General features: G+C 42.9%; 1 protein-coding gene across 6 annotated transcripts in view; it reads left to right on the top strand.

Annotated features, from left to right (window-relative positions):
- The window catches only part of COBL (cordon-bleu WH2 repeat protein), a 294,288-nt gene that overhangs the window by 11,396 nt on the left and 257,872 nt on the right, over positions 1–25,020 (top strand). For 4 of the 6 annotated variants that reach the window (XM_017868609.1, XM_017868607.1, XM_017868608.1 and 1 more), the window contains exon 1: positions 17,076–17,132. The exons of 1 other annotated variant lie outside the window; for it this stretch is intronic. The gene's annotated coding sequence lies outside the window, so the exon portion shown is untranslated. Of the gene's footprint in view, positions 1–12,419; positions 12,546–17,075; positions 17,133–25,020 lie in introns of those variants that run through there. One more of the 6 variants, XM_017868606.1, reaches the window with a different exon arrangement.

Genomic DNA, 25,020 nt, shown 5'->3' with positions numbered 1-25,020 from the left:
GGCTGAGGTTGTGAGGGAAGATGGAGAGAAAGGGAAGTAGGAAGCCTAAGAAGGTTAAAGCAGGGTGGGGCGAGCCTAAATTTGAGTTTAGAAAGATAGCACACATCTTTCACGCACCCTTTGTTCTGATATCTGTGTTTATTTAGGGGTAAACTAACTTCTGATTAAGACAAGATTTAAAGGAGGCTGAGCGCAAATCACTTTACATTGTGGACAAGCTTTTTCCAAGCCAGCGACTTGAGTTGTGACGTTGCAGGTTTCACATTATCTCTGCTGGAAGGACCCTGCTCATCATCCAGCCAGGAATTCTAGTTTGCCTGTTCCTTCACAACCCGTGTTCCCCAATGATTAGCAGTCAGATTTCCAAATAAGGCAAATTAGATGTGCTAGTGGCACACATTGTCCTCTGGTAACCAATAGCACATAATTTATGCCACTGGCATTGTGACTTGCCTTTTCTATTGAGTCTGTGATTGGTGTATGCATTCGATTGTATTTGCTCAAGTCCAAGTGTTGATCTTGAGCAATCGCCACCTTTCATTCAGGTTGCAAATATGACCACCCTAAGGTTACTGCTACTTACGTGGAACATTTTGCTTTGCAGCATCTTGGGGGATTTCTGTTTTCCTGAACTGCCGTTTTTCTCTGTATCTCATTTGTTTTCCCAAGGCCCTGGTATGGGGCTGGCATGCAGGAGGATGAATAAAAATAGAAACAGGAAATCAGGCCAAAGAAAGGCAGAGAGGGGAGAGATATCAGCCATGAAAGCAAATCTGTGTCCTGCAATTGAACATCAGTTTGGTCTTTATGTTTCTGACAAGCTGGGCAACAGGGAAACAATAATTTCCATAGTTCTCATTATTGAAAGTAGGACAAGTTGCATTTCCTCAAAGGAGGCGTCATTGTTTTTGGCACGGAAAGGTAATTACTTGTAGTTGTTTGTTCTGATCGCTGCTGTTCACTTCCATTCTGTGGCTTGCTGGGAGTGTTCACATACAATTTGCAGATGTTGTTAGCACACCTACTGTGTGCAAGGCACAGAAGTGTTTGACACTGAGTCTTATTTCTGGAATAAGGAGAAGTGGCCCTCCAGGACAGGAGGTAAGCAGGAGAGCAGATGGGCAGGATCAGCACATGAAGGTCCTCTGAGCCCTGCTGCCCAGCGGAGCTCCATTGTAGACAGTGGAGGAGCCATGGAAGATCATCAGCTCCTGTTTTAGGAAACAAGCTCTGGCCACTTTGCAGAGGGCCACGCCTGAATGCAGTGACACGGGATCCAGGGAGGGCTGAGAGGAAGTGTCAGCAGGAGGGCAGTGAGGTCTATGGCTCTGGGAGCCTAGAGTCACTTGGGAGGTGGCTTAGGAGAGCAGACAATGAGAACAGAGAGAGAGAAGGATACAAGTAGGTAGAATGACTTGCAAAATAATCAAATTATAGGCTTCTTCCCAATTGTTTAACACCATTTGTTGAATAGACTATTTGGGACAGAATAACAATTTAAAAAGGAAACTGTTACGAGCAAATCAATTGCTGTCCATTGTTCACTGGGCCCTGAGCACCAGTGTGGCCAGCCTGCTGGGAGGAGATGCTGCTAACCTTAGACTGTGCAGGGCTCTGTTCTGCTGTCTCTGTGCCATCATTATGCACAAGTGGAAACCAGACATTTTGGCCCTGCTCTCGTGAGCACTATTTTATATTGTTCTTTACAGTTTTAGCCCTGATGACTCCTCATATTGTTCTTGTTCATATTTTAACAAGGACAGGTTGAGTAAATGAATTAGTTGCATGCAATTAATTGAGTAGATAGAAGAGTATTTTCATAGGTATCCATCTTGAAGACTGGCATTGGCATTCAATTCTTATTTCCCATTTGTATTTTCTAAAATTATTTATTTATGTATTTATTTATTTATTTATTGAGACTGAGTTTCGCTTTTGTTGCCCAGGCTGGGGTGCAATAGCGTGATCTCGGCTCACCGCAACCTCCACTTCCTGGGTTTAAGCGATTCTCCTGCCTCAGCCTTCTGAGTTGCTGGGATTACAGGCACCTGACACCACGCCCGGCTAATTACTGTATTTTTAGTGGAGACAGTGTTTCACCATGTTGGCCAGGCTGGTATCAAACTCCTGACCTCGGGTAATCCACCCGCCTCAGCCTCCCAAAGTGCTGGGATTACAGGTGTGAGTCATCGTGCCCAGCCCAATTTGCATTTTCTGTTCTGTTCTTTTCTTTCTTTCTTTCTTTCTTTTTTCCAAGACTGCTGCCTAGGCTGGAGTGCAGTGGCACGATCTCGGCTCACTGCAGCCTCCGCTTCCTGGGTTCAAGCAATTCTCCTGTTTCAGCCTCCCGAATAGGTGGGACTACAGGCGCCTGCTACCATGCTGGCTAATTTTTGTATTTTTAGTAGAGACATGGTTTCATGTTCTTGGTCAGGCTGGTCTCAAACTCCTGACCTCAGGTGATCCCCCCACCTTGGCCTCCCAAAGTGCTGGGATTACAGGCATGAGCTATTGTGCCCGCCCCCATTTATGTTTTTTAAATTTTACTTTTTAAACCAAAATGGAATCCAGTTGACTTCTTTCATAGTTCTGTGAATTTTAACATGTGCATAGATACCACAGTTAGGACACAGACCACTTTCATCACCCCAAAATTTTCTTTTGTTCTCTTCCTGGCAACCACTGATTTGTTCTCCATCACTATAATTCTTTTTTGAGAATGCCCTATAAATGGAATTGTAGGGTATATATCATTTTGAACCTAATGTCTTCTGCACAGCATACTACCTTTGAGATTCAACTCCTTTCAATCGACTGTCAGTAGTTCATTCATTTTTTTCTTTTTTTGAGATAGACTCTCGCTCTGTAGCCCCATTTTTATGCAGAGTCATCTTCCATCATATGGGGCCACCACTGTTTGTTTACACATCCACTCATTGAGGGACATCTGGGTTTTCTCCAGTGTTTTGTGAGTGTGAATAGAGCTGCTATAAACATTCATGTACAGGTGTTGGTGTGAACCTAAAGTTTCATTTCTTTAGGGTAAATACCCAAGAGTGGGAGTGCTGCGTCATAACTATATGCCTAAAGTGTTTACCATTTTAGGAAACTGCCAAGTGGTTTTCCAGAGTGTCTGTACCATTTTGCATTCCCACCAGCAATGCATGAGAGCTCCAATTGCTTTGTATCCTCACCAGCACTTGATATTTTCAAGATTGTTTTATTTTAGCTATTCTTATATCACATCATCGTTTTACCTTGCAATTATCTAAAGGCTAATGATGGGGAAGAATTACGTGTTTATTTACCATCCGTATGTCTTTTTGGGTGAAATCTCTTGCCTGTCTTTTAAGTCTTTTGCCTATTTTCAAAGAGTTATTTGTTTTCTTATGTTGTGGGATTGTTTTATTTTTTGATTTTCAACTTTTATTTTGGAATAAGAGGGTTCATATGCAATTTTGTTACATGGGTATATTGCGGGATGCTGAGGTTTGGGGAATGGTTGATTCCATCACCCAGGTAGTGAGCATGGTACCCAGGAGGTAGTTTTTCAGCCCATGCTGCCCTCCTTTTCTCCCCACCTCCAACATTCTCAGTGTCTGTTGTTCCCGTCTTTATGTCCATGTGTATTCAGTGTTTAGCTCCTACTTATAAGTAACAATATGCGGTATTTGGTTTTCTGTTCCTGCATTAATTCACGTAGGATAGTGGCAATCCAGCTGCATCCATGTCGCTGCAAAGGACATGATTTAATTCTTTTTTATGGCTGTGTAGTATTCTATGGTGTATATGTACCATATTTTTTAAATCCAGTCCACCATTGATGGGCACTTAGTTTGATTCCATGTCTTTGCTATTGTGAATAGTATTGCAATGAACATATGAGTGGCATGTGTCTTTTTGGCACAATGGTTTCTTTTCCTTTGGATATAATAGGATTACTTCATTGAATGGTAGTTCTGCTTAAGTTCTTGGAGAAACCTCTAAACTACTTTCCACAGTGGTTGAACTAATTTGCATTCCTATCAATGGTGTATGTATTCCCCTTTCTCTGTAGCCTCACCAGCATCTGTTATTTTTTGACTTTTTGATAATCACCATCCTGACTAGTGTGAGATGGCATCTCATTGTGGTTTTGATTTGCATTTCTTTGATGATTAATGATGATGAACATTTTTTTCATATGTTTCTTGGCTGTTTGGATATTTTATTTTAAGAAGTATCTGTTCATGTCCTTTGCCCATTTTAAAATTTGATTATTTTTTGCTTTTTTTTTTTTTTTTTAAGTTACTTGAGGTTTCTTTATATAATGTGGATATAGCTCCTAGGTCATATGTGATTTGCAGATTTTTTTTTTCACTCAGTATCTTGTGTTTTTGTTCTTTAGCAGTGTCTTTAGAAGAGTAGAAAATTTTAATTATGAAGAAGTATAGCTTTTTTTAAAAAAAAAAAAAAAAAACTTTACGCTCTAGACATGATTTGGGCACTGTATCTAGGAACTCTTGCCTAACCCAGGCCATGAATATTTTCTTGTATGTTTCTTCTAAAGGTTTTATACCTTTACTTTTCCATTTAGATCATGGTCCATTTTGAGTTAATTGTTGTGTAAGGCATGTGACTTAGGTCAGAGTTCTGCTGCTGCTACTTCTCTTCTTTTTGTTTGACATAGGGTATCCAATTGTTATAATACCATTTGTCAAAAAGACTTTCTTCTATTTAATTGCCTTTACACCTTCATAAAAAATCACTTGACTGTATTTATGTGGATCTATTTCTTGATTGTCAGTCTTGTTTAATTGATTTATAACTGTTGCTTTACCAATATCACACTATCTTGAATACTGTAGCTTGGTAGTAAGTCTTAAGGCTATGTAGTGTGATGCTTCCAACATTCTTATTTTTCAAAATTAGTTTGGCTCTTCTCATTTGTTTGCCTTTCCATATAAATTTTCAGATCAGTGTGTCTATGTCTACAAAAGCAGTCATGCTGAGAATTTGAAATTTTGTTAAATTTGTAAATCAGTTTGAGTCATCCAACCAATGAATATATGTCTCTCCATTTTTCTAGGTTTTCTTTGATTTCATTAACCAGTGTTTTGTAGTTCTCAGCATACAAATCTTATGCATGTCTTCTAGATTTATACCTAAATACTTCACTGTTTTGGTAGATGTTTGTAAATGGCATTTAAAAATTTTAATTCCTAATTATGGATTGTTAGTATAGAAATATATTGATTTTGTGTGTTGACTTTTATTCCACAAACTTGCTTAAACTCTGTTAATTCTGTGAGGATTTTTTGCTTTTTTCTGTTTGCAGATTCTTTGGGATTTGTTATGTATGTCTAGAGGAAAGGTGTGGTTTATTTCTGTCTGTCCAAATTTGATGCCTTTTATTTGTTTTTCTCTTCTTATTATACAGTGTAGATTTCCAGTAAGAAGTTGAATAGCTGGGCACGGTGGCTTATGCCTCTAATCCCAGCACCTTGGGAGGCTAAGGTGGGTGGATCATGAGGTCAGGAGTTCAAGATCAGCCTGGCCAAGATGGTGAAAACCTGTCTCTACAAAATACAAAAATTAGCCAGGCATGCTGGCACGCTCCTGTTATCCCAACTACTTGGGAGGCTGAGGCAGAGAATTGCTTAAAACTGGGAGGTGGAGGTTGCAGTGAGCCAAGATTGTACCACTGCACTCTAACCTGGGTGACAGAGCAAGACTCTTTCTAAAAAAAAAAAAAAAAAAGTTGAATAGAAGTAGTGAGAATACGCACTCTTACCTTGTTCCTGATCTTAGGGGAAAACATTCAGTCTTTCTTTGTGAAGCTTGATCTTAGAGGCAGGTTTTTTTTATAGCTTTTTTTTTTTTTTTTTTGAGATGGAGTCTTGCTTTGTTGTCCAGGCTGGAGTGCAGTGGTGCAATCTTGGCTCACTGCAACCTCTGCCTCCTGGGTTCAAATGATTCTCCTGCCTCAGCCTCCTGAGTAGTTGGGACTACAGGTGTGCACCACCATGCCCAGCTAATTTTTGTATTTTTAGTAGTGACACAGGTTCACTGTATTGGCCAGGCTGGTCTCAAACTCCTGACCTCATGATCCATCTGCTTCGGCCTCCCAAAGTGCTGGCATTACAGGCATGAGCCACCGTGCCTGGCCTTATAGCTATATTTTAATAGGCTTAGGAAGTTTTTTTTTTATTTCTAATTTGCTAAGACTTGTTAATATTGAATTATGTCAAATGCTTTTCTTTGCTTTGATTGATACACTCATGTGGTTTTTCTTCTTTAAACTGTCAGTATGGTGAATTATGTTAATTGATTTTCAAATATCAAACCAGCCTTGCATTCCTGAGATTAAACCTCCTTGGCTGTGGTGTATTACTCTTTTTTTTTTTTGAGATAGAATCTTGCTCTGTCACCTGGGCTGGAATACAGTGGCACAATCTCAGCTCACTGCGAACTCCGCCTCCTGGGTTCACACCATTCTCCTGCCTCAGCCTCCAAAGTAGCTGGGACTACAGGCATCCGCCACCATGCCCGTTTTTTTTGGTTTTTTTAAATTTTTTTTTATTTTTAGTAGAGATGGAGTTTCACTGTGTTAGCCGGGATGATCTCAAGCTCCTGACTTTGTGATCTGCCTGCCTCGACCTCCCAAAGTGCTGGGATTACAGGCATGAGCCACTGTGCTCGGCCTATTCTTTTGATATATTGCTAGATTCTATTTTTTTTTTTTTTTTTTTGAGGAATTTTGCATCTGTATTCATGAGGGATATTTGTCTGTAGTTTTCTTGTGAGGTGTCTGTCTCATGTTATTGGTGTTTTTTCATTTTAAATGCTTAGTAAAATTGGCCAGTGAAACCATCTGGGTCAAAAAATTTCTTTTTCATAATCTTCTTAAACTGCGGATTTGACTGGACGTGGTGGCTCAAGCCTGTAATCCCAGCCCTCTGGGAGGCCAAGGCAGGCGGATCATCTGAGGTCAGGAGTTCAAGACACGCCTGGCCAACATGGTGAAACCCTGTCTCTACTAAAAATACAAAAATTAGCTGGGCGTGGTGGTGCATGCCTGTAATCACAATTACTCAGGACGCTGAGGCAGTAGAATCGCTTAAACCCAGGAGGCGGAGGTGGCAGTGAGCCAAGATCGCAACACTGCACCCCAGCCTGGGCAACAAGAGTGAAACTCCATCTCACAAAAAAACATACAAACAAAAACTACAGATCCAAATTTTTAAATGAGTACATTTGAATTATCTATTTAATCTTTAATGAGTGTGTGTTGGTAGTGATTTTTGATAAACTGATCTGTTTCATGTAAAGTTGCTGAATTTATGTGTGTAGATATGTTCACAGCATTCCCTTATTATTCCTGTATTGTCAGTGGTCTCTGTAGTGATGTCTTCTTTTTCATTCCTTGTTAGTAATTAGTGTCTTCTCTCTTCTTTGTCATTCTTTTTATAGGCTTCTCAGATTTATTATAAAGTATCTTTTGTGGTCATTGTTTTCTATTGCCTTTTATCTGTTTCACCAATTTCCTTGTGTATAATTTGGGTTTGTTTTGCTCTACTTTTTCAAATTTGATTTAAATGGAGGTTTAAATGAGTAGTTTGAGAACTTTTCTCTCTAATATGAGCAGTTAATGCTCTGCATTTCCTTCTAAGCACTTCTTTATCATCATCCCACCAGTGATGATTTTTTAAAACTGTATGCTCAAGTCCCTCAGAGTTCTCTTTCTCCATGCATTCTGTAGTCGTATATTATTACATTTCTAAGTGCCTATAGATTTTATGGTTATCTTTGTTATTGATTTCAGGTCTAATTTCAGTATGTTAGAGAACATACTTTTGTATGCCTTTAATTTTTTTTTTTATATTTGGTAAAATTTGTTTTATGTCCCAGGAGATTGTCTTTCTTGATTAGTGTTCTATTTACTGTAGAAAACAGTGTATTTTCTGAAGTTGGGTAAAATTCTAGTGATGTCAATTAAATCAAGTTGGTTGATTGTATTTGTGAGTTCTTCTGTATTCTTGTTGATTTTCTGTGTATGAGTTGTATTGATTTCTAAGAGAGTATTGTCTCAAAAGTTAATTGTGGGTTAATCTATTTCATTGTTGTTGTATCTATTTTAAAGCTTCATTGTCAGGTGTATTGAAGTTTAGGATTATTATATCTTCCTGTTGAATTGACTGTTTTATGTAATGTCCCTCTTTATCCCTGATGTCTTTGATTTGTCTGATGTCTGTACTTTGATATTAATATAACCGTCCCAGCTTTCTTTTGACTAATATTTCCATGGTGTGGTTTTTCCATCAGTTTACCTCTAACCACCTACATAATCGTATTTAAAGCGAGTTTTATGAAGATAGCATGGAGTTAAATAATATCTGTTTTTAGTTGGATTGTTTAGGCCATTTACATTAAAGAACTATATTAAACTATTACATTACATCAAATCATTTGCATTAATGAAGGATAATGGCCTATCGTCTCACTCATATTTTTGGATTTAGATCAACCATTTAATGATTTATTTTTTTCTTTTCGCCTGACTTGCATTCTTGTTTCTGCTTTCCAATCTTTCTGTATTTGAAATTTTTTAGTATCTTATTTTAATGTACCTACAGGGATTTTTAGTATATCCCTTTGTTTATTTTCATGAGTTTTCTAGGGATTAAAATAATCCAACTTCTCACAGTCTCCTTAGAATGAGTATTTTACCATTTATGTGGAATGTAACTTACTATTACATAGGTATCCTCCATGGTTATGTGTTACATCTGCATTTTAAAGAACTCAAAAAAGAAGAATCATGTATTGGCCTAGATGTTTAACATGTCTGTTCCTTCTCATGTTCCAAGTTTTCTTTCTGTACTGTTTCTATTTATCTGAATAACTTACTTTAACAATTATTCTAGAACAGTCCTGCTGGCAGTGAATTCTCTTTGCCTTCATTTGAGAATATCTTTGTTTCACCGTCATACTTGAAGGAGGTATTTACTGGATATAGTAACATGGTTTACAGTTTTTTTTTAAAATCTCAGTACTTTAAAAGTCTTTTTGACTTCATTCTAGCCATTGTAATTTCTGTAGTCATTCAAATTATTTCCATTTAAGAAATGTGGCTTTGTTTTGGTGATTCTCAAGGTTTTTTCCTTGTTTTTAGTTTTAAGCACTTTGATAGTGATGTCCCAGAGTGTGGGCTTTTTCTTGTACTCATCCCGTATAGAGATTGCTGAGCTACTTGAATCTGTTTTCTTTCATGAAGTTTTGTGGAATTTGAAAAGTTTTCTGTTAATTCGTGAAATATTTTTTTGTGTACCACATTATTGTTCCTTTCTTTCTAGGATCCCATTGACATGAAAATTAGACCTGTTGGTATTGCCCCACAGGTCCCATGCCTGTTCATTTTTCCAGTCCTTTCTCTTTACGTTGTTCAGATTAGATGATTTCTGTTGACCTGTATGCAAAGTCAGTGAGTCTGATGTTGAGCCCATCCCTTGAGTTTTTCATTTTAGTTATTGTGTATTCAAATCTAAAATTTTCTTTTGTTTCTTCTTTATATCTTCTATTTCTTTGCCAATACTTACTAAGTTTTCATTCATTTCAAGAGTTCTTGCCCTTACTTAGAGCATTTTTATAACGGTTGTTTAAACTCTTTGTCAGACAGTAAAGTAGTATGTGGGTCATTTTGTTATAACAGCCATGGATTGTCTCTCCCAAGGAGTTGAAATTTTCCTGGTTCTTTATATGATGAATTATTATTATATTATTTCCTAGACATTTTGACTATTTCATTATGATACTCTGGCTCTTACTTAAAACTTATGGAGAATGTTGACATACATATTTTTTAGATCTGGCAATTGACCTAGTTGGGTTCATGTTTAAATTTCTTCTGAGCCCTTTGTGCTTGTCATTTCAATGGTAGGTAAGTTTGAAAAGTCTGTACAGTGTTATTCAGATCTTCTCATGTTTGTGCTACCAGTGGCCAGTCTGGGATGTGGGGTGGTGGTCTGTTCAGTTCTTAAAGCCACCAAGGGTCAGATCCATACATGTGCAGTTTGGGGATGCACCCAGGAGTTCACAAATGACTTTGTGTTGTTCCTCCCTCTCCAAAGTGTCTCAGTGGTTTCTACTTCCCTTTCCTTTTTGTGCTCCAGCCAGAAAACTAGGCTTTATTTTCCCTGCTTTGCTGCATATATCCTGTGACTGCACCCACATATGGGGCAAAGCAGCAGCAGAAGAGAGAAAGGAGAAAAAAGCAGTGGAATTTAGTCCACCTTCTTGGGACCACAGCTCCTCTGATCCGAGAGAAGAGTTTTCCTCTTTTTGTGTTTGCGAGTCCCTGTGCTACCACTGTTACTGTCACGCACTCTGCCACCTCAGAACTGCTTGTGGACTGGGGCTCATAGGAGCAGGGAGATGAGCATAGAGAGAATTCTCCCTCCTCATTAAACATTAGGGGACCCATTTCCTTCTTTTTAGCACTAGAGGGTTTCTCTTGTAGCACTCTCTGTCCAAGCCATTGCCCACTGCCCAGGCTTCAGGCTGCATTGAATCCAGGATTGGGAAAAAAAATCTTAAACTGAGCGCTGGTTTGGTGGTACTTCGAATTCTGGTCTCTAGTCCCAACTTCTCAGAGTCATCAAATAGCTGTTCCTTGCATTCTGGCCAGATTTTTTTTGCTGCTCTGTGTTGGGGAGAGAGGGCACAATATGTTATTCCATCTAAATGATTTTTCTTATAAAATCGATGTGCCTGTTATATTCAGGCAATGGAATGTTATTTAATGCTAAAAAGAAAGGAGCCATCAAGCAATAGAAAGACATGGAAAAACCTTAAATACATATTATCAAGTGAAAGAAGCCAATCTGAAAAGGCTACATGCTGTATGATTTCAACTCTGTGACATTCTGGAATAGGCAAGATAAGATCAGTGTTTGCTGTTGCCAGGGGTCGGGAGGGGGAAAGGGCGGGAACAGAAGATTTTAGGGAAATGAAAATACTCTGTGTGATACCATAATGGATACATGTCGTTGTACATTTGTCCTAGCCCACAGAATGTGCGACACAACAGGTGAACCTTAATGTAGGTTGTGGACTCTGGGTGATAATGATGTGTCCACGGAGGTTCATCAGCGGCAACAGATGTGCCAGTCTGGTGGGGTGTGGGTTGTAGGGGAGGCTCTGCATGTGTAAGGTCAGAGGGAATATGGGCAATCTCTGCACCTCCCTCTCAACTTTGCTGTGAACTTTAAAACTGCTGAAAGAAAAAAGTCTGTTTTAGAAAAATGTGCCAGTGATTTCATATTAAAATAATTAGAGAACCTGGTGAATGTAGTTGAAAATTTCAGGTGATTTATTTAATAACAAAGAGGAAACAGAAGTATCAAAGAAAGTATAATGCATGTTGGAAGTACATGGAGTAAATGCCACCCATTCCCTTTACTCTTTAGTAGTTAGGCATGGCTCTTAATTAGCTTCTTCCATACATTTTTGGGATTATATCCCTTATGACCAGGGATTTAGTAGCTACTTTGAAAGATGTTGAAACTTCATGATGAATTTAAAATGTGTGCCACGCCTTTCCCATACATTTGTCAGGCAGCCTCTCTGTATATCACTGGGTTTTTAGAAAGCCAAGCCTTAGGATTAGTCACTGTCCGTGCGGGACTAGTACACAGGGCAGGCCCTGATGGTAATTTGAGTATGACAACAGCTGTATCACTCCTTACAGGACCACAAGTGTCTTGGGAGAAAAGCATTTCCCCAGCCGCCTGCTGCCTGCTGCGTGGGTGCTGTGGTTAGTCATAATGTGCATCGTGCTGGGTGTGTTTTGTAGTTTTGCTGTTCCTGTAATTGACAGTTATCTCCAAATTGAAATCGTCCGAAAAGCAGATGCTGCATGTTGGGGGATTTTAATTTTCCTGTGCTCTAGATGATCGGTGTCATTTTCATATTGTTAAAAAGTTTGTTGTTATTTTTGCTTTTGGTAGAAGGGCACATGGAGGGGCTGGTCTATCACTGTCTGGATTTGGAGACTTGAGTCAAGAACCTGTCTAGGCCGGGTGCGGTGGCTCGCGCCTGTAATCCTAGCATTTTGGGAGGCTAAGGCGGGCGGCTCACCTGAGGTCAGGAGTTCGAGACCAGCCTGGCCAACATGGTGAAACCCCAGCTCTACTAAAAATACAAAAGTAGCTAGGCATGGTGGTGCATGCCTGTAATCCCAGCTACTCGGGAGGCTGAGGCAGGAGAATTGCTTAGAACGCGGGAGGCAGAGGTTGCAGTGAGCTGAGATCATGCTATTGCACTCCAGCCTGGCGACAGAGTGAGACTCTGTCTCAAAAAAAAAAAAAAAAAAAAAAAAGGAAAAGAAAAAAAAAGAACCTGTCTAAATATAGCATGCTTGTCTCCCCAGGCAGCTGGGAGGAGGGGCCTGCGTGATCGTAGTTGAGGGTGCCTTGTCCACCTGGCTCTGGGCTCTCACTGAGCATACTCTTCCTCAGGACGGCTTCTCAATTCAGCTAATCTCCGGATCAGATTCACCCTGTTTGGTGTGTATGTGTGTGGGAGTCTCTGTGAGTGTGGAGCTTCTAAATTTATTTATCATTTGATATGGGTATTGAGTTCTAGTATTTGCAGAGCTGGCACCCAAGGCTGGCCACTATGTTTTTAGTTTAGAGATATGATTCAGAGATATGATTGTAGTTGAGACGTCCCCAGAGGCCAGCTGCTGATTTGATGTGTCTCTCTGTTGTGCTTCACGCAGGCACAGAGAACAGTAAATAGCGAAATGAATCTGCCCCGTGATGTTGACAGATATATCCTCTCTTACTTCCTAGTTCCTCAGAGCCAGCTTGGGAATATTGCTGGGTGTTCAGAGAAAGTATTTAGAGAGCCTGGGCTACAAATGGCATTACCTGTCTGCCCATCTGCTGTGTCTCTTGAGTGTTCTTACCTAGCTGTGTGTCCCCTGCTCTCACAGTGCCCTGCCGTGCTGGATCCCTGTAGCAACACTGTAGGGGCAGCATTGTTACCACCTCCATTTGGCAGTGTAGAAACTGCAATGCGCAGGGTGTTCCGCCATTGTATCTCTCTAGCACCCTGTCCATCCCTGCCTCTAGCCCTCCGTCCAACTTGCTATTTGTTAGTGTTTAATATACACACCATGAATTAGCCCAAAGTCGGGTGGGCGGGACGAGGGCACTGACTCTTGCTGCATTTGAGCTGAAGTATCAGAGAGAAATTACCCCATCATCACTGTGTGCTCAACAGTCCTGTCTTCAGTTTTTAAAGATATATTTTTTAACTTTTTATTTTGGAATAATGAAAAATTCCCACATCGTCTTCATCTAGATGCCACAGATGTTAACAGGTGTGTTTGCTCTATTCTCTGTCTCCTTCCCTCGCAAGCACATGTGTGTGTTTACACTTGTGCACGCACACACACACAGATGTGCACACATATATTCTCTCTCAGAGCAAGGCACACGTATTCATGAACTCGCCCTCAGGCTTCTGTGAGAGCAGCCTAGCCCATTTTCACTTAGTTGGTCATTGGCTTGGGTCCCTGCGCATGTGTGGCCGTCACGGAAACAGAGAAGGCCTTGTCCGGTGCCTTGGCAATGAGTGTCCCCGGCCTGGCTCTGGGAAGGATGACTGGCCTGTGATCCTGCCCTCCAGGTGCTGCTTTGGCAGAGGTTGATGATGGGGCCTCAGTGGGGCTGGTGTGAGGACAGGAGGGCTGTATCATTGTCTCCTGGCCCTCACCATCTGTGTGTTCGCTGCTCCCAGATGCATCTCCTCTTCTGTGGTGCCCTCTCCTACATTTCACAGCTCTTATCTGGTCAAATCTTATGATCCTCAGCTGACTCCTCTCCCTTGTATGGTAAAAGCCACCTCTGAACCCTTCACTTTCTGGCCCCAGGCACCCTTAAGGGCCAGCCAATACCAGCGTCAAGCTTTCCAGAATGCCGTTGGGTTTTCTTCCCATCTCCTAGAGGTGTCTTCCTTCTTACCTGCCTGCTCACTCTGCAAGGCCTGCTCACATCTCCCCTTTGTCCTACACAGCTGCAGCTCCCAGCCCACCCCAGCTCAGCCCTGGCAGTGTTTACTGTGGAGAGTGGCTTGTGTCTGTGTCTCCTTTCATCTCCCACACCTTGCGCAGTCCCTGGTGGGTTGGAGGTGTTCCTTAAAGCTTGTGGAAGGTTTGAACGATAAATGACAAGAACTGGTGTTAGCAAGAGGGGAAGGAAAAGCCTGAAAAGCAGGAAAGCCCACAGTAGATAGGGCCTGTGGCAGGCAAGACCATCTGCATGCAGTCCCTGGGTATGGCCTGTCCCTAGCCTGAGGAGCTTCCACAGGGTGACCCCTTTCCTAGAAGTTCAGGTCCCATTCGCCTTTCCCAAAAGGAAGGAACCCCAGGGCAGGACTCCCAGGAAGCCACAGCAGAACCAACGTTCACAGTTCTTGGTGCTGCCGCTTTTTATTGCCACGACAGTCCCCAGCCTCCCTGGAACAGTTACTCATGGATTAAGGAATGTCTGAGAACAGCTTCAAACTGTGCTGTGCATGAGTGCTGTCACCCAGCCCAGATCTGTGAATGCCAATTAAAATGGGTTCCTTAGAATTCCTGTGTTATTGTAAACAGAAGTTGCATGGTCCCAGAGCCTAAGTGCCCATCTTCATTTATGAGCTTGATATTTATTTCTTCAAACAATTCTTCCCACAATGTTTATCATTTGGAAAAGCCAAAGGACGTTTGTGGGAAAAAGGAGGAGGCTCATTTCCATTGAAGAGTAAATATAAGGAAGATAAGGGCTGCTTTATTAAAACAGACAACCTCACAAAACCCTAGCAGAGCAGGTCAGAGGAAAAGAAAAAAGTAGGGGAGAGAGAGGCCCTACAGCCTCTAGTCAGGCTGTGGAAACATTCTCACCAAGCAGCGTGGAGACAGGGGCCTTGATTTTCCACCGTGAGGGGAAGGTGGAATCGCCAGCCTTCTGGGCTCTGTGTTTTCACCTTCCTTGGGACAGGCCTGCTGGGTGGGCTGTGTGCAGAGCTCACAGAACACTCACGGCTTTTGGTGGCTGGTGGTGGCTGGTGGTGGTTGGTGGCGGCTGGTGGCAGCTGATACCAGTGGCAGTGGTCGTGGCGGCAGATGGAGCTGGAGTGCACTGTTGCTGGGGGCGCCTTGAGGGAGATCCAGGGGAGAATTCCCCCCCAGACCTGCTCTGCATGGGCTGCGGTGACCACACATGGCTGGGGAGCTGGGACCTCAGAACAGCCAGGCCCTGTCAGACAGAACTGGAGGCAGTGGTTTCCCAGCAATCAAAAACAAATCCTAATTGTAAAAAGGGAGTGCTGAACCTTGCATTACTGGCAGGGGGAAAAAAAAGCAGGAGGATGGAGGGGACTTGTGTCTCAAAACTTGAATACAGATTCAGCCTTGTTCTTGCCTCTCCCTCGGGTCCTTTGCAGGAGGGCAGCCTGGATACTGTGCAGCTGGCCCCTCCGCAGCCAGCCCTTGGGCTTCTCCCCTCCAGCCTGCAGGGGTGACCCCTTTCTCTTATGTGCAGAGCAGAACGAACATGGAACTGCTCCGTGTGCGTCCCTCACCTGTCTTGAGCCTCTGCTGTCCTCTTCAGCCCTGTCTTTGTTGCTTCTCACTGCTGTCTCCCTGGAAGATGGGGATTCAGGCTGCGAAGAGTTGAAATGCACGGCCAGATGATTTGTATTTTCATTTGTTGATTTTAGTGTTTCCCACTTTAGACAGAGCCATGTACGTAAAAATGCAGACCTAAAAATCAGGTCAAATGATTGCTATCAGAGAATTCTTTTTACTGAAAGTATCTCAGAAATCCCTGAAAAGATCTCGGATTCCCAAATGCTGATCTTCTATCTTATATTTTAAAACATGACTGGTTTGCAAAAATTAACACTTACACTGGTGTTTTCTAGAATACATCTGTTGTACAAGGCATGGCATCCCTGAACTTGGAGTTTTCATGTGAAAGTCATTTGTTGAATGAAAATCCTCCACTGCACAAATAGGAAAGGACATTTTGAGCCTACACACAAAAGTGTGCTTAATGATGGGCTAGAGTATTTCAGCTGAGCTCCTGAGGCTCAGCCTTCCATAGTAAAGTCACTGCATCTATGAAAAAGTGGTCTTCTCTGCCCAGCGCCAGACATCCACTCTGTGTGGTACAATTCTTTCCTTCTTTCATGGATAATGAGTGGTCAGCTTGGCTGGTTTGTTTGAAAGCGAAGACTAAGAAGTGGAACGCAGTCAGGAGCCTGTTGTGGAGACGGAGCAAACAGATAAAGGGGAGCTCACCTACAGCTGCCGCAGGACCATGCCCAGGAGGATGCATTCAAGATTCTGGCAGTGATACAGTCAGCACTGGGGGACAACGGACAGGGTGCTCTTCTCCTGCGAGCAGGGAGGGTCGTGTGCAGTGTGTTTGGGAGGGAAGGCGTTTCAGCAAGGCTGGCTGTGAGTTTGAAGTGCTGTGTGTGCACAGTGCAGGGAGTGAAACGGGAGGTGGCCCGTGTGATGCATGGCTGGCAGCTGCAGGTCCTGTGCTGGGGAAGGGGTGTGAGGGCCTCGCTCAAGGCATGGACTGAGGGGAACTGAGCATGCTAGTATTTGAGGCTACGATGTTCTGTGGTCTAAGGAGAGCATTACAGGGAAGGGAGGAGAGCCCAGAACAGATGACTGAGGAAGATCGCATTTGATGGATGAGGGGGACCCAACTGCTACAAGGGGAGTTGGTGTCACCAGAGAAAACAGCACCGGGTACATGGACTGTGGCAGTTTGATGACACTTCAAAACACAACACCTAAAATAGGTTTTATGAGGTGTTGGCATTCCCAAAACACTGAAGTGTTTAAGTATTTTGGGAATTGTATTTAATTATTGAACAATTTAGGCAAGTTAGCTATTTTCAAATAGGTAAAATTAGTTTGTCTCTCTGGTAGAACTTGTCATTCATTTTTAGATTCTTGAGTTTTAAATGCCAGATAGATCCAGCTGCTATAAATATGCTGCAGATGTAGCTGCCCAGTCACTCAGATAGGCAAGAGCTGATCATTGAGGGTGAATTTTCAGTCTAACAGCAGAAGCAAGTGTCACAAGGTAAGTCAGCTTCAAGCCTTCATTCCGTGATGTCAGTGATGATTTCCTTAGGAATGTCACTGCAGATATGGGTTTGTTTTTTTGTTTGTTTGTTTGTTTTTGGTAAATGAGGAATTTTAGATAGTGGTAGCTGATGTTTGCCCCACGTACCTTTGTAACAAGCTAGAATATACATTAAAAATTCACAAAGTATGCAGCTTCGTATTTTGAGATAACTTTCTTTCCTTTTTTTTTTTTTTTTTTTTGGAAATGGAGTCTTGTTCTGTTGCCCAGGCTGGAGTGCAGTGGCACGATCTCAGCTCACTGCAACTGCAACCTCTCTGCCTCTGGGTTCAAGTGATTCTCCTGCCTCAGCCTCCCAAGTTGCTGGGATTACAGGCGCATACTACCATGCCCGGCTGATTTTTGTATTTTTAGCAGAGACGGGGTTTTACCATATTGTCCAGGCTGATCCCGAACTCAAGTGATCCTCTCACCTTGGCCTCCCAAAGTGCTGGGATTACAGGCATGAGCCACCACGCCTGGCTTTGAGGTAACTTTTCAATGGCCTATTATTTGACTTTTATTCCTAAAGAAGAGAATGATGTTTTTGTTGTTGTTGTTGGTATTGTGTTCCATAGATTAAAACTCAGACGTAAAGAGGGGGAGAAATGACTGGACCTCTATACTATTCAATTGTCTTTACCTGCAGATAAGAGCAGAATTGTGACCCTAGAATCGTGAATTACATGTCTTAGCCCACTGGCTTCCCTTGGGCTTTAATTCAGACATGGGGAGACTCCCAAAGTACAGGCGTTGGTGTGGAAATGCCAGAAAAACATCATTTGAAGAAATGCCTCAGGCCCTGTGTGTCCAGTTTGTGCAGCCCTTTGCCTCTTTGAGTGTTTTAGAGGTCCAAGCACAATTTCACTGTTATTTTCAGATCTAGATTGGAACTTGAAGAGCCGTGGATTAGTTTCTTTCCTGAGTGTGCATTTTCCCAATGTTCTGAATTTTCCTTTTTAAAGCTCCAAATTTAAATGATTTTTTTCTTGCATTGCCCACGATGGAGTGTTAAATAGGGAGATAAATATTGACGATTCTTCTAATTTTAACTGTTTTGTAGTTCTGGCTTCCCTGGAGTGAGAATAATAGAGTAGTTGATGAGGATTGCCTCTTGGAATCAGACTGCCTGGGGTGAAATATACACTATGAGTTGAGAGACCTTGCCAAGTTACTAAAACCCAAACTCAGTATTATAATCTGCAAAATGGGGATAAAATCCAGCCTACTGGAAAAAAAAATCATACTTTGAGTGGGGTGTACTTGCATGAAACAACAGGGAGCAGAGGGAACTGACACTTGCAATGGTAGAAACCATTTATGTGCCCTGATTGGCACTGAGGATTGCTCACTTAGTTAAATGAGTGAGTTTAAAACGTTAAATGCTTTAAAAATATGCATTTACATGTATTGAGCAACCTTTTGATAGAGGGCCATGTCCAGAATCCATTGTTTCAGTTTGTTTGTTTGTTTGTTTGTTTATTTATTTTGAGACAGAGTCTTGCTGTGTCACGCAGACTGGAGTGCAGTGACACGATCTCGGCTCAATGCAGCCTCTGCCTCCTGGGTTCAAGCGATTCTCCTGCCTCAGCCTCCCGAGTAGCTGGGATTACAGGCATATGCTACCATGCCCATAATTTTTGTATTTTTCGTAGAGATGGAGTTTCACCATGTTGGCCAGGCTGGTCTAGAACTCCTAACCTCAAGTGATCCTCCTGCCTCGGTCTCCCAAAGTGTTGGGATTACAGGTGTGAGCCACTGTGTCTGACCGGTTTCAGTTTCTTTAAAGCCGACGAAGAGCATACAAATAATTGTAATTAAAATCTGAGTACAGAATCCTGGAACTGATGATTTTTTCCCCCCCTCCTCAGTCTTTTTCAGTTTCCTCTCCATCACCTAAGTAAACTTTTATCGATTTACTCATTTTTTAAAGCAACTCACCTTTGTTTTTCTTAAATATTTAATGTAGGTTTCATGAGACTCATGCTGTGCTTTTTCTGTGCACCCATTACTAGTGGGATTAAAGCAGTTAACCATGACTGACATAAGCAGTTTGGGGATAATGCAGTTGCCTCCTAGTGAGAATATCCCCAAACTGGTGAGAACAGAAGTGATGGGGCTTACTAAGGAGTAGCCCACCAGCTCCAAGAACCAGCCAGTGGGTTTACAAAGAGCAATGAGGAAAGCATGGGATGAAGTGGTACATTGAGCAGGAGCCAATCTAGGTTCAGGTTCAGGAGAGTATGGTGTGCCCTGCAAACTTTCCTGCTTTATCCTGTGGGTCAGGAGTCAGCAGATATTTTCAGCTTTGCGGTCCCTGTGTCTCTGGTGATGCCTCAACCCTGCTGTTATATGGAGGAAGCAGCCATGGATAGCTGACACGCACTGAGGCTGGTGAAACAGTGCACAGACTCCCCAGCATGGAGATGCACCAGGCCTGGCGGCCCGTCCCAAGCATTCCTGGGAGTAGCAGGGCCTGTGCAGACCCTAAAGGATAAAGAGGATTTAGGTTGATGCGGAGGAGAAAGACTGGCTTGTCCACACTCCTTAGCTCATGGGCCCCCTACTGTCTGTATAGGAATAATTAAATTGAACAAAAATAAGTTAATATTTCAGTACTGTGTGCTGGGAACAAACATACATACTTGTAGATTTCTAAAATCTGATTTCTTGGTTTTTTTTTTTTTTGGTTTTGTTTTTTTTTAAGTCGAATAATTAAGTGTATTTTAGGCACATAGTAATTATTGAGTAAATTACCATCAAGTCAATTTTGACAAAAAAAGACCTTTGGGTCTTTCAGAACTCTTTTTGCATAACTTTAGTTTCCATATTTATTATTTCCCCTTTTAGCACCTCTGTTTTCTCTAGAAATATTCTGCCTTTAAACTCCAATCTCAAGGTAGTATCTGATGATGGTGATTAAATTTATGTTATCTCTCCCAGGAATATTTGTATTTGCATTATCTGTTTATCCAGTGAAAAGCATTGTCTCTTTTAAAAATGATTTAAGTGTAAAGAAGCCGGATGTTTTTGTCTTCTGCCAAAATTCACCCTACATTCCCTTACCCTCTCTTCCCCACGAGGCTCCTGAGAACACTGCCTGGCGCGTAGTAGGCACATCATAAATATGTGAATGAATGAGCATATTGAGGAAATTCAGGACTCTAACCAAGAATTTGCGTCTTTGGAGGAGATCTTGTTTTGAAATCTTTCTTGAACGGAACTACCACTATTCAGCACCTCAGAGCCAGTCTTGGCTCTGAGTTTTGCTATATTTGGGCTGTAGAAAGAAATCTTTCTAGAGTAAACATCTTCTATTCCCTTCTAAAAAGGGTGCATTTTATTTTGCTCCAGCCAAGCCCTGTGTGCTCAGACAGGTGTCCAGATTCAGCTCCTGTCACAGGTTATATCTGGCAAAAGTGCTCGTGCAACAACACAGGTGCTTTAGAACCCGAGTCCATTTCAGGGCATATAATAGACTGCAGATGAAAACATGTCCGTTGGGAACTTTTCAGAGCCTCTGTATTTTCTTAACTTGCTGACTTGATGAAGTTCAGCTAGAGGGAAGGAGAGACTGTGCACAGGTGGGGGTGTTATTTGCTGTGTCAGTACGGCCGCCAGCAGGCTCAGGATTTTCTTTGGTGCTTTCTCCTGCCACGTCCTCAGTCAGGGAGACAGAGCACCTCTTGTCTCTTGACCAGGGATTCTTGGATGGGGAGCATTGGTGTAACTGTGAACATCCATTTTCCAATTGAGGCTGAGCAAACTAATAGAAAGGATCTATAACGAACCTCTAGAAAAGCAGTTTCCCTCTCTTCACTCTGGCCTTCACAAAGTAAAGGGTCCTTATGGTGAAACCAAGTGGCTGTGGCTTTTGCTGTCCTGTGGTTTAATCCGAGTGTATCTTGTGTGTTTACCTGGAAGCAGCCACTGGCAAGGAGAGCAGTGGCCGGAGCAGGGGCAGGGCTGTGACATGGAGCCCACGCTCCTGAGCACACCTCTGCCCCCCACATCCTGCTGATGCACCACGCAGACCTGCCTAGTGCTCGACTCTGGAGGTGAGAGACGTTGCGTGGCAGCTGTGTCTAGGCCCTGTGTCGCTCACCAGCAGCACGGCATGACAAGTGCTGGCCTCCCATCTCCTTCTTTCCTAGGTCACTGATGCATGATGTGACTTAGGACCCCACTGCCATGCAGTTTTCTGTCCCCTGTGTGGCTGCATCCTGGCTTATTCAGCCAGGCCTCTAAAGGAAGAATGTTTGAGCCACTTCTGCCCTGCCATTGTAAGGAATAGATTCCCAACACATGGGCTTTTGTACCTATCCTTCCTTCCCTGCAGTTTTGATCCAGCAATTCTGAGGCTTGGTGGGAGACTGCAATTTGGACGCAGAAGCACTCCCCACCCCAGGAGTGTGTGGGGACACAGCGGCTATACAGAGCCTGCTGCAGCGGGTGGCTGGGTGCTGGTGCCTTCTGGCTGGCCTCCCTCCATCACCCTCACTTCCCTGGGGTGCACTCCATTTTAAAGGGCTGGCACAGCTACTCCAGCTCCAACTGTGTCTTCTGAGGAGCCTGAGTTTTTTTTTTTTTTTTTTTTTGAGACAGAGTCTCACTCTGTTGCCCAGGCTGGAGTACAGTGGCGTGATCTTGGCTCACTGCAACCTCAGCCTCCCAGGTTCAAGTGATTCTCCTGCCTCAGCCTCCTGGGTAGCTGGGACTACAGGAACCTTCTACCACGCCCGGCTAATTTTTGTATTTTTAGTCAAGGCGGGATTTCACCATATTGGCCAGGCTGGTCCTAAACTCCTGACCTTGTGATCCACCTGCCTCGGCCTCCGAAAATGCTGGGATTACAGGCACGACCCACCGCGCCCAGCTGGGGAGCCTGATTAAGAAACCTGTGTTCTTATTTCCACATCTGCAAAAGGGAATTACTCTATGATCCACCTGCTTCACAGGGCTGTGAAGATCACATGCCTTAAACATATCTAACACTGCCTCTCACAGAGTGAATGCTTAGTAACGCTTCTGCTCAGCGTTCATCAGCATCACAGGAAGGGTGGTAGGAAAGACTTTTTGAGGAGGAATTAAGTGTCCAGTGGGTGGAAGTGTCCAGGGGGTGGATGGTGAGGCTGTTAGTGTAGGAGCTTGAGGGTCCAGAGGGCAGAACTTTGGCAGAGGCAATTTTTCCCACAGTGAAGGGTTACCATGGTACAGGGTGCATTGATTGCATTTTCCTTTTAGACAAATGACTGGGAGTATTGACGATGCTCTCTCCCAGTCCTGGATCTGTTGTAGCACTCATTCGTAATAAAATTCCTGGTTACGTATTTGCCTTCCTGGAGTGCTGAGGAAGAGGTTTCTTTATTGAGAGTGGGCAAGAACAGTGCCCCAGATGGCACGTGGAACTGAGGACACCCACAGCGGACACAGCGCCTGCAGGGTAGGAGGGAGAAAGGCTGTCCAGTCCTCATCTCTACCACCAATACCAGATACCAGGGCAGGGATCTTCCACTTGATGAGGTATTAGAGTTGTGATCTCCAAAGTGGAGGTATGGGCCCCCATGTGTGCTTCGTGATCCATTTGGGATAAGGAGGAAATGAATAAATTTGGGAAGACAATATTTATTGTATTCTTTCCAAAGTTCTTTTTGTGGTCGGGTGTGGTGGCTCACACCTGTAATCCCAGCACTTTGGGAGGCCGAGGCAGGCAGATCACTTGTGGTCAGGAGTTCGAGACCAACCTGAGCAACATGGTGAAACCCCGCCTCTACTAAAAATACAAAACTTAGCTGGGCATGTGGCAGGTGCCTGTAATCCCAGCTGCTTGGAGGCTGAGGCATGAGAATCACTTGAACCCTGGAGGTGGAGGCTGCAGTGAGCCGAGATCACACTACTGTACTCCACGCTGGGTGACAGAATGCAACCCTGTCTCAAAAACAAACAAACAATGACAAAAAAGCAAAGTTCTTTTTTTGTGTGTAGTGTCTGTAGTGTTCTCAATATACTAGTAACATGTATAATATACTCTCAATATACTAGTTATATATATATGTATAAAAAATACAAATCAATGAATGTACGAAATCGGAAGTAGAGGTCTCAAGTCTTTGTGGAATGGGGCTGTGCTGTGGAGGTTCTCTTGAGCCCCTGCTCACCAGTGCAGGTGGTTGTGAGTCAGGCCCCGCGCTGGTTTTGTTCTGGCTCATCTGTGTGCTTCAGAGGGCCTGGTGCTCCTCAGGCCAGAGTGCATGCCTGAATAGAGGAAAATCTCTCATGAAGGTTTTCACAGCAGGGGGTTGGGAAAGGGTCCCAGGTTTGGCGTTGTGAAAATGTAGAAATAACAAGGGCTTCAGATTTTATTTACTGAAAATCAAAGTAAATGAGATACTTATTTTGTTCGAGGTTTTTCTTCCAGCACGGGCCTTTGTGTGGCCTCTGTATTTATGTGGTGGGAGAGTGGTGGTGAGTGGAGATTTCTAAAAATTGGGAGGGTATCTTTGATACCTTTTGGGTTTATCGCAAAGCCCTGTGGAAATCCTGGCCATGATACAATTTTATATGGTTTTCATTTGTAATCATATGTTATTAAGAAGCAGAGGGGCATTGATGTCGAAATGTAAGTTAATAGGGCTTGCAAAGATGGGATTCATTTTGCAAATTTGCCTTGGGACTCCTCCCAAGGGCAACTCCTCCAAACCATGAATTGGGTTATCTTAATAAAAATGTTAGGTTTCTTGATCTCGGTGTCCGTAGCACTGAAAAAACATGTCGGAAAAAACTACGTGTGGGTGCTTGTGTCCTGGAGCCCTTTCCTTCCCTCCATTTGTGGGAAACAGAGTCAGCCCTTGCACATGCCATGTTATTTGTGTAGAAGTACTTGCAAGCAGCAGCCAGAAAAGCCATTTCTCACTTTGTCATTTAAAATAACAATCAGTTGATCTTTTTTTTGTTTTGTTTTGAGATGGAGTCTCGCTCTTGTTGCCCAGGCTGGAGTGCAATGGTCCAATCTCGGCTCACCGCAACCTCTGCCTCCCGGGTTCAAGCGATTCTTCTGCCTCAGCCTCTTGAATAGCTGGGATTACAGGAACGCACCACCATGCCCAGCTAATTTTGTATTTTTAGTAGAGATGCGGTTTCACCATGTTGGTCAGGATGGTCTCAAACTCCTGACCTCAGGTGATCTACCTGCCTCGGCCTCCCAAAATGTTGGGATCATGGGTTTGAGCCACTGCACCTGGAAATCCGTTGCTCTTTAAAGCAAAACTAAAAAGTCAGAAATTAAGTTAATGACAGCAGCTTTTGCCTATAAGACAGTTAGATTTCAATCTATATTTTACTATGTATTTAGTGTCCATGCAGAAGATGAAACAATTTATTGTTTTGTAATTAATTTGCCCACATGTGATTGTTTCTTACAAAATTAAAATGTTTTAGCAGCGTGTGTCACTAATTACTTTAAAACATGAAAATTTGCCTTTCTGTGTAATGAATATTATTAAATATTATGTTAATCCTAGGGGGCTTTTAAAGTTGTATATTACTGTGAAAGGAATTGTGAATTGAAAAATAAATGGTAGGGAAACATCAACCCACAGGATCACATCTGGCTGTAACTTTTGTTATAAATTCAGTGGTGTAATGGAAATCACACATGGCTGTTTCTTTAGAATGTGAGTTTATGTACACTTTATGTGGCAAAACATCTGTCAGTCCACGGGGACAGTTGATCCACATGGACTTTGAGCCTGTCATAGAAGCCTGAGAGCCAGGGCAGGGAGGGAGGGTTTGCAGAGGAACAGGCACAGGCCGCCCTGGCAGGGACAGGTGTCCGGAGAAGCCAGCC

The sequence above is a fragment of the Rhinopithecus bieti genome, unplaced genomic scaffold (assembly GCF_001698545.2).
Source record: "Rhinopithecus bieti isolate Rb0 unplaced genomic scaffold, ASM169854v2 scaffold_3527, whole genome shotgun sequence".
NCBI lineage: Eukaryota > Metazoa > Chordata > Mammalia > Primates > Cercopithecidae > Rhinopithecus > Rhinopithecus bieti.
The sequence above is the reverse complement of the archived record's forward strand: the minus strand, read 5'-3'. Positions and strand labels throughout refer to the sequence as shown.